At 32.7% G+C, this 10,060-nt stretch overlaps 1 long non-coding RNA gene across 1 annotated transcript; it reads right to left on the reverse strand.

Annotated features, from left to right (window-relative positions):
- Positions 1-2,842: 2,842 nt before the first annotated feature.
- LOC147074143 (uncharacterized) lies at positions 2,843-8,642 on the reverse strand. Its single transcript, XR_015070201.1, has 4 exons — positions 8,360-8,642; positions 5,945-6,088; positions 5,177-5,278; positions 2,843-4,315 (listed from the first exon to the last, which is right to left on the reverse strand). It is a non-coding gene; the product is annotated as an uncharacterized LOC147074143 (long non-coding RNA).
- Positions 8,643-10,060: the final 1,418 nt, after the last annotated feature.

Genomic DNA, 10,060 nt, shown 5'->3' on the forward strand with positions numbered 1-10,060 from the left:
TTAATTATTACTGAACTCCGGAATTCTCTAATACAAAAAAAGATAACAATATTATGTATTATTGTAGTTAGCTACTTGCAATGTGTATTGTTTGAAAGCACATCAAGAAGCTTTTACATGAATTGTGATAGGCGAAATTAAGATTATAGCCATGCCAAAACATGAATAAATGACGATGAAACGAATACCTTGACGTAAGTGACCACAGTTCCAAGATGACTCAATTCAAACATAAATAGGTTGAAGCATGTGGGTCGCAATAAAGCGATTACAAGAAATAAGATTGTATTAAAAATAAACGCTTGAAAGGTAATTATGTATTATTTAAAAAAAAAAAAAAAAAGTAAATGAATGTGTCTCATTTTATTAATAAAACATAAACATATTACATTTTTTGGATATTCTCCAGAGCACTGTATTTTTCGATAGAAAATCTATAAAAGGTATTACAAACAAATAAGTAGGCTATAACATAATAATAAATTACCTAAAATATTTTTTTGGGAAATAAATCAGTGAACTACCAGCAGAGTATTCATATATCGTCGCCATAGTTGTAAAGGGAGCCATTCCACAAAATCATAATGCTGAGAAACAGGCGCGCAAAGATTTTGTGTGACAAAAAAGTAACATATTTTTATTTAAATTTTTTAAGATATAACGGTGAAACTTTGAACATAGAATATAATTTATAGTGTTATCTTTTTATTATTTTCTACAAATAACTAAAAAAAAGTGTGTTATATCTCTGGACCACTGAATATTGAAATGTACAGTTGTCAGAAGATTGTCACTTTTTGCGGTGTAATATAGTTAGTAATAAGTGAATATTCATCAAATACTTCCGTATCTTGGTTACAATTAATAAATCCATTTTGAATCAATATATCCATTACACCTTGAATTTCTTTCCACGTAGGTATTTTGGTTAAATCCGCCCATTCAAATATTTCTAATTCTTTAAAGAACAAAGTCCACTACTCCAAATATTGGACGGAGAGTGTAATATTGGACAATCCCTAATTGATGAATTCATTAAATATTATAAAGCCTGGTATAGACCATGGACATCTAAATATGAACAGTGCCTCCTATCATCGCCGGGAAACAAAAACAGATGGACAATAAAATTGTATCAGACCATGTTCAATATTTGGAAAGAATTTTGATAAATATTTACAGCAGTTCGTATTAAATTTTCACAAAAAATTTATGACAATTGTTGTATCCTAGTTTGGGCCAGTTATGAGGAGTTAAAAATGTAGGAGCGGTTTATTAAAATTAAAAAAAAAACAAATAATTGTGGACGCGTTTTTTATTACAGAAATAGCATTACAAAAATGTAAGGAAACACCCAAGGAACAAATCAATCTTCTTATCGTCCCATCCCCTAGCGGAGGTCGGCCGCCATCAAGGCGATCTTAGATTTGTCGTCTGCTACCCGGAACAGTTCACTGGAGCTGCACTCGTACCAATCAGGGAGGTTCTTAAGCCACAAAATGCGGCGCGTCTTCTGCTACGCTAACCATTGATCTTTCCTTGAATGACAAGTTAGGAATGCTGTATTTTTTTCCTCTCATAATGAGGCCGAGGTACTGTAGTTTACTAGTTTTAATACTATGCAGAACGTCTCGGTCCTTCCCCATTCGATTGATAACTTCAACATTTGTCACCCGGTCAGTCCAAGGAATTTTGAGGATGCGTCTATACAACCACATCTCGAATGCTTCAAGTCTCCACGACATCTCTTGGTTTTGCGACCATACTCCACACCATAGAAAAGAATTGAGAGAACATAACGCACCATACGCAGTGTCAGACCTAGTCCGATTGCTAATGAGGCAATTCATTTTGAGAAAGGCACTCCTTGCAATCCCAATTCAAGTTTTTATTTTCTGAGACTGGTCCCATTTCTCATTAAACCTTTTACCTAAATATCTATAATGGGTCGCACGTTTGATTGATTCGCTGTTAATGAAAAATTTGTGTTGGTGTCTGGCGTCGCTATTTTTTATACTAGTAATTGTTTTGTTTTCTTGAGGTTCAATAGGTAGTGAAATAAAGATAAACGCTGTCGTTATTAAAAGAAAAAAAATACGAAATATTATTAACCTACATTAATTATTCTTTATTTTGTAATTAAATTTTAAATTATTTTTTAGATAGAAAAAATATTTTTTTAGAAACAATCGATATATTTGATTGAGGCTTTATGCATCAAATATGATGTAATTATTAGAAGCTATTCTATTTCTAAAAGGTATTCATTTTTTCCAAGAACCGATACATCTCGTGGGGCAACAGATTGAGTGTCTAGATATATAAATATGTATGCTAGAAAACAAATCAAGGTGATCCTGCATAAAGAACATACACATAAAGCACAAATAAATTAGCATTATTCCTGATTTTAGAGAGCATTTAAAACTTTCATTTTGAAATTACTTCATCATAACATGAATACGAGACATTTCAAATTTTGGCAGAAACTCCACGATTATCTATTTAATTGAATCTACGTTATATATCTAAGTATTCTACCCTCATACACCTTGTTCGAAGAGCAGCAGTCGTTTTTCTTTTAAAATAATTATAGAAATAGGGCACCGCAATGACTCAACACGAATGATCTGTAGAAATCATTTCAGAAAAGGATGCAGATTGTTTTTTTTATCGATAATTACCAAAAGACTTATATAGGCAACTAATAGCATTGCTTATAATGAACATAATCATTAATTACTGACCTAAGTATGTTATACCGAATAACAGGTTCAAATCAACATACTTCTATTTAATTTGAGAATAAACGATCATATAAATTCTAAATAAATAGTTGTATGTACGCCAATATAAGATGTAATTTTTTTGTGAGTAAAATAGATGTATTATACCAATATTTGTCACAAGAGTATTTTTTTAACTCAAGCATATTAGATTGTACACATGAGGATTTAAACTGATCTTATTTATATAGTTTCGTATCAGAATGCGACATATTGTGGTTTTTCAGCTGCATAGATTGTATACACGAGTAATCACATTGATTACATTGAAATGGCTTTTCACCAGAATGAGTCATTATGTGCATTTTCATCGTACCGAATTGTATACAAGAATAATCACATTGGTCACATTTGAATAGTTTTTCAGCAAAATGAGTCTTTTTGTGATTTTTCATATTTCCAGATGTTATACAAGAGTATTCACAATGATCACATTTAAATGGCTTTTCACCAGAATGAATCATTTTGTGGCTTTTCATATTACTAGATTGTGTACAAGAGTAATTACATTGGTCACATTTAAATGGCTTTTCACCAGAATGAGTCATTTTGTGCATTTTCATCGTACCGGATTGTATACAAGAATAATCACATTGGTCACATTTGAATGGTTTTTCAGCAGAATGAGTCATTTTGTGACTTTTTATGTTACCAGACGTTATACAAGAGTATTCACAACGATTACATTTAAATGGCTTTTCACCAGAATGAATCATTTTGTGGCTTTTCATTGCCCCGGATTGGTTACAAGAGTAATCACATTGGTCACATTTGAATGGCTTTTCACCTAAATGACTTACTTTGTGTACTTTCATATGACGATATTTTTTAGATGAGTAGTCACATTTGGAACATTTAAATGGCTTTTTGCCAGAATGACTGATTTTGTGTATTTTCATTTCACCAGACTGTATACAAGAGTAATCACATCTGGCACATTTAAAAGGCATTTCATCAGAATGAATCATTTTGTGTATTTTCATTACAAATGAATGTATGCAAGAGTAATCACATCGGTCACATTTAAATTGCTTTTTTCCAGAATGAATCATTGTGTGCCTATTCATCTTACTAGATGTTATACAAGAGTAATTACACTGGGTACATTTAAATGGCTTTTCACCAGAATGATTCATTATGTTAAGATTTTTGAAATTAGATTGAATGCTTTTGTGATTTTCCGTTTTATTCGTTATCGATTTTTTATGACACGCTTTGTGATGTTTCAATAGAGATAACGATGCAAAAAAATCAAAACAAAAACTGCACACAAAATTTACGCTATTAAACGATTTTTTTTCTAGCTTTACTACGGCTACTAATAATTTGGGATCTGTGGCGTCAGATTGTAAATTCTTACGTATAGCAGTGCGACTGCCCATATTCGTGATAGTTTCATATACTCCCAATTCTTTTTTAATATCTTGATAGTCATCCTGTATTTCATCGTATGGCTCCTGTACTTCTAAGATCCTCTCTGGCAATCCGAGACTGGCGAAATATTTTATGGCAGTAGTTGCAGGAATCAACTAAAAGAACGTGGAGTATTTTGCATTAAACAATATATTATGTAGGTATATCAGAGAATAATATTTAAAAAATTACACACCTTAAAGATATGTAAGAATATTTAAATACAGAGAAGGTAGAATTTAGAGCAATAATGGGTGTTGAAAAGTTATATCAGTTTGTTTATTTGAAGTAAATCCGCATGGATCCTAAATATATAATTTCAGATGATTAATTATGTTCCCAACACTACATATATTATTATCCGATGCCCATTTCTAAGGTATGCGTAAGACTTAAAGATAGCACTTATACGGAATCTGGCTACATGTATTCACTTGACCTTATGGGGATTCATAATAAAACACCAGTCTCCCATCTATTTTTATCAAACAATAGTAATCAGGGCCCAGTGGCAAAGGGTGGAGGTAGGCTATTAACATCCGACATAAAAATAGTACACATTAAACTTTCTCATAAGATAAGAATAAGACTACAGTTTACAGATGGTGAAAGTATTACATACATTTTAACGTTTCCGGAAGTTACCATAATATACCTCGTGCGAAAAGGATAAAAAATATATTGTATTCACATGCCCCGAATCCGTATTTCAGCCAATTAATAAAACAGTATACTCCTAACAATAACAAAGTGCACGTGACATATTGACACCTATTATTACATAAACTTTCACGTTTGTCGAAGTAGCCATTTCATCTACATTTATGTCCAAACATCTCATATGAAAAAAAAAATATACCTTATATTCACTTGCTCCGATATGTGATTTTAAAGTCGAAACAAACCCTGTGACATAAACTCCTCCATATCAGTACGTACATGCATTGTTCAAGTTTCTTAGAATATTGTGTACCTACCTGATTTGCTGGATTGCATTCCGAATAAGAGCAACCGGGTTGAGGATCCTCGTGAATGCTTTGCCTTTTCACTTCAACATATTCCTCTTTGAAATCAACTCCCTGAAAATTATTATCAGATTTTTTTTAGTGGCCTTCGGAAACAACAATAATTTATAACTACATTTTAAAATAAAACAAATCGGTTATTTGATAAGGGTGCACCCTACTAACGGTATTGGCAAATCTGGTAGGAGATTGTTCTAGAATGGACATCATGTAGGTACGGGCCTTTATTTCGCCTGCAGCTACCGCATGAAGACACGTGCGTGAGGTGAAAGTACTGCATGTTGCATGGAAAAGGTATCAACTGAGGGTTAGTTACGTTCATTGTAGATGGGATTCAGAATGACCAGAACCATGGCAGTAAAAACCAAAGCAAACCAAATATTTACGTACTGAGACATTCAACGGTGGTCAAGCTGTTCGTTTTGTTTTTATTAATAAAACATCGGCTTTCATTTGTTTGCGTTGTAGAATCAAGACAGTTGGTAAATCAATGAGATATACAACGGTTGGACTTGAGCAGTTATGCTATTTATACTGAGGCTCATTATGATCCTATTAGGATCGGCCATGGTTGAAAGAAAGAAATTAGAATTCGAAGATTTTGTCTTCATTGGTATTATTGATTATTCATATATTCGAGTGTCGTCAGTTCATTCCATCTCTTATTGTTTTTACACGATCAGTATAATTTCTGTCAGTATTTAAAATAAAACTACCTACCCGATTCACTCGCTCTGAATAAGAACAACCCTGTTGCTGATCTTCATAATTGAATGGGGATTTGAGGTCTTCAATAGACTCAGTCTTGATGTCAATTATTGTATTTCTTTTCAATGTTATTGATGTCGGGTCTGAAACAATATTCTGAAAAATAAAATATTACCTGTTATAAAATCAAGAATATTTTCAGGACGAATGACAATACGTATGAAGCTCGACCACACACACGAGGATTCTCAGCTCTTACACTCTGCAATATGGACATGGTGTATGTCCTTATCTAAGAAGAATAAGTAGGTATTTAAAATATATATTGACAACAGGCATAACTATTATTATTGCAAACAATTGGTACGAATATACGATAATATTTGAATTGTCAATGTCAATAGTATAAATTAATTTGAAATAAAACTAAATAATATTATGAATATAATTGGAAGAAACTTGACGATAGGTACTCAATAATTATGTCGGCCAATCCAATTGCTATAAACCTCTAGAATAATACTCAATGTTAATTCAAAAATAAATGATCCGACGATTCATTTCGTCGCTTGTGTTATAAGTAGGTATTTGTGACAACGGACCCTAGAAAAACAAATGAATCCAGTATCTAAATGGTCACCGCCAATAAAAAAGCTTTTATTATCATTTGTTGCTCTGTCGAGAACAGGAATGTATATTGTTTTAGTTTCGTTTATCCGGAGTCCCATGTTTACAGCAGCTGACTTTATTTTATGGAAATAAATGCCTTGTTTTTGGGCAATGATATCAATAACAATGTCAATGTGGTATCAATTATTACGAAAACTCATAGTTAAAAGTACATGGACAGTGTTATTAACTGGGGTTATACGGGTGATGTAGGCCGCTCGGAACTGTGTCGCATTTTCACGCGGTTTTTATTACACAAAATACATAGGTGGTTGTGACTGGTCCTCCGCCGTCTTTAGCTTTCAGTCGCCATTTTGGAATTCAGCTATCCTTTTGTCATTGAATTATATAGTACGCGGTCGAAGAAATGATAGTATTTCGGCAAAAATTATAAGACGTGTTGAAAATGTAAGTTTTTTGTTTGTCACATAAACATAACGTCGAATTCGAGAAATTCCGATGCCTTAAACACCTCTTACGACCGAAGAATGCTAATCGGCGAATTCAATTATTTCCATTCAACCTAATCTCTTGGACCAAAAGAGTCAAATATGAGTATCACAACGGTTAAAAAAAATTTCGAGAGCCATACATATTATATTTTTATAAATACTATTTATTTCAGTGAATGTTTTTGTTTATTTATCAAGTGAAGAAGTTTTGCGAACAAAACTATTGCAAATATAGGTTTTTTTATTGTTGAAATAATAAATATATTTTTTACAGAAAATTAGTAACAGACAATTTTCACGCATTCCTTAAAACTAATGTGAACAATGACTTTCCTTGCATTTCTTTGGAGAGTGTCTGTATGTTTGGTATGTAACTTGTAGTTTTCAATTTTAGGCGCGACTCCAAATTCTCATCGGTTAAATATTTGGCTTCTCTAAATCCTATTTATATTGTTCATGTTTGAAAATGATTGTTCACATAGATACTATGTAGACTCGAATATGAGTTCGAAAAGCTATACTATGTATTAAAAATCGTGGTATCTACCTTATTATGTAGATCTTTTAGAGCGCTCCGCTGAGTTGTGAAATTAAATTGCATTTTTCTCTCTCCAAATCTTCAATTTTGGTGGCAAGACCAACAAATTTGGAAGAACATAACTCTTTGCTTGTTAAATTCACAGAACAAAAATATTTCAAAAGTGCTCGTGTCAATATGAAATGGAGAAAACTTTAATTTGTCGACTTTAGCAAAGGGCGGATTTAAAACGACAACAATCATACCTTTTTTATAAGAAATGTGAATTGGGAATTCGGCAACTTCAACAACAACTTGAACAACAACAACTTCTTTTCAACTTCAACAACAACTTCTTTCACGGCAATTCGCACGCCGATACCCAAAGAGCTGCATGTGGCTCGCGAGCCGTGGTTTGCCGACCCCTGACCTAACCTAACCCAACCTAAACTAACCGGCTAATTCAATTAATTCCATTTTTCAAAATAATAGTATTTTGGACGTATTTTTTTAATTATTTATTAAATTATTTTAATTTCAATTATTAAATTGATTTACGCAACGTTTTAATAGTACGCAGACGAAAATGTTACTTATTTAATTGTACGCGGATCATAATGTACTATAATTATATTTCGATTGGCAACACTGAGCTCACTGGCAGATGGCAGACGGCGGAGAACCAGTAAAATGACCAAATACATATAGGTACTGTTATTTACGTCTGACGACACACATCTTAAAACAAACAATACTACGACATACAACAATCCGTTATGCAAAACTAACCTCAAAAGTGCATCCGGCCTCGTCGGTGTTTTCTTGCTTAATGTAGGTAAGCAGCTGGCTGTTTGGATGTTGATTCACAGGTACCCCAAACCATTGCTTCCCTTCTACAACAGGTTCGGAGTCTTCTCGTTCGCGTTTAATATCCATTGTATGCATGCAATTGGTCATCAATCGTGGCACACAGAACGTGGTAGGCGTGACTTGACGTAAGCCTTTCGCCATAGACAAAAATAGTTAATCGTGTTGCCACTTTTGCCTTCCCGTTATAATCTTCTGGTCCACTGATGTGTAAACCAAAGCATTTTGTAATGATGGGATTATTTGCACGCGGTTCGTTCGGTTTGGACATTTGAGGGGCTTAGTATCATAACTCAGAATCTCCAACAATGTGTGTTTTTGGCAAACTAAAATAACAACTTTACTGCTTGCATGCTACAGTTACAAATAAACAGTTTAATTATAGTTTGATTAGATGGAGGATCGCAAAAGAAATTGCCTGTAATAAATACAGATGTTATTTTTCGTCAAACATTCAAGATATCTTCAATTTAAGCTTGGAGATTCTTATTTTTGATGTGTGTCTATGGAGATTATTAGTTAATTATTAAAATACGCTGTAAGGATAATATTAGTTATATTTTAATAATTATTTTATTATATTAATTAAGTAAAACTTGAATAAAACTGGGGCACAGAATATGCTTACACTTTGATAGATAAACAAATACTGTCGACCATGATAGTTCAATGCTGCTTTCTCACTGGCTGGAATGGAGATTCTTAGTTTAGAAAATCATAGGGCATTGAAGAATATATGTTTTGAAGATAAACACAGATTTTACATTCATTTTGTATGGGAGATTGTCAGCTTAGAAAAATAATGTATACTTTGAATAGTAGGTATGAGCACGGAGAACAATGCTGCATTCATAAGTGATTTTTGGTGGATGCTGGAGATTTTGAGTTTTGATACCAACGCCTTCATTTTAAACTTTTTAGTCTCTCGCTCTTTGATTGATTTATGTACGTACCGAATAAAAATTTAGTAATCTGTTCACCTAGTGAAAGGCGGAAAGCAATAATATTATGCAATTATTAACTTTTGATCATTTTGATTAACAATAAATTAAGTACCTACATAATAGTAGGTGGTAGGTGAGTGATATCGAAAAAAATATCCTGAAAGATAATAGATAGTTAGGTCCAATTATCACGTCATTATGTTGACCTTAATTTTTAGGTTTAATCTCGATAACAAAAAAGCACGTGCACAAGCGTAAGCCAGTAATAGACAAATCGATGACCTTATAAAAAGTTAAAAAAGTTCGTTGTGTGGTTCCATTTAACTTTCATCAAATATTTCATAATAAAAAATATCACACGCAATATGAGATTTTTTTTAAATATGCATAAAATCGCACTACTTATGCGATAAGAGATTTCACTAGATAACATTTTTTTAAACACACGCAGTCAGGTTTTGCATACAAACTTGAAGATCAAACTATAATAGCGCGCTAAATATAGTTGAAAAATTGAAAAAAAATCGTGTACTATCTTTCACTGCCTATGCACAAGACAGTGTATCAAATTTTTAAAATCCAAGTTTAGTGACACAAGTAACCAGCATTTAACTGGGTCACCCAAATTTAAAATCGAATCTCCCTTAATGTGTGTGAATAAACGAAAAAAAACACGTGC

This window comes from Rhyacophila brunnea, unplaced genomic scaffold (assembly GCF_057557595.1).
Source record: "Rhyacophila brunnea isolate RB1 unplaced genomic scaffold, BYU_Rbru_1.0 scaffold_16, whole genome shotgun sequence".
Lineage (NCBI taxonomy): Eukaryota > Metazoa > Arthropoda > Insecta > Trichoptera > Rhyacophilidae > Rhyacophila > Rhyacophila brunnea.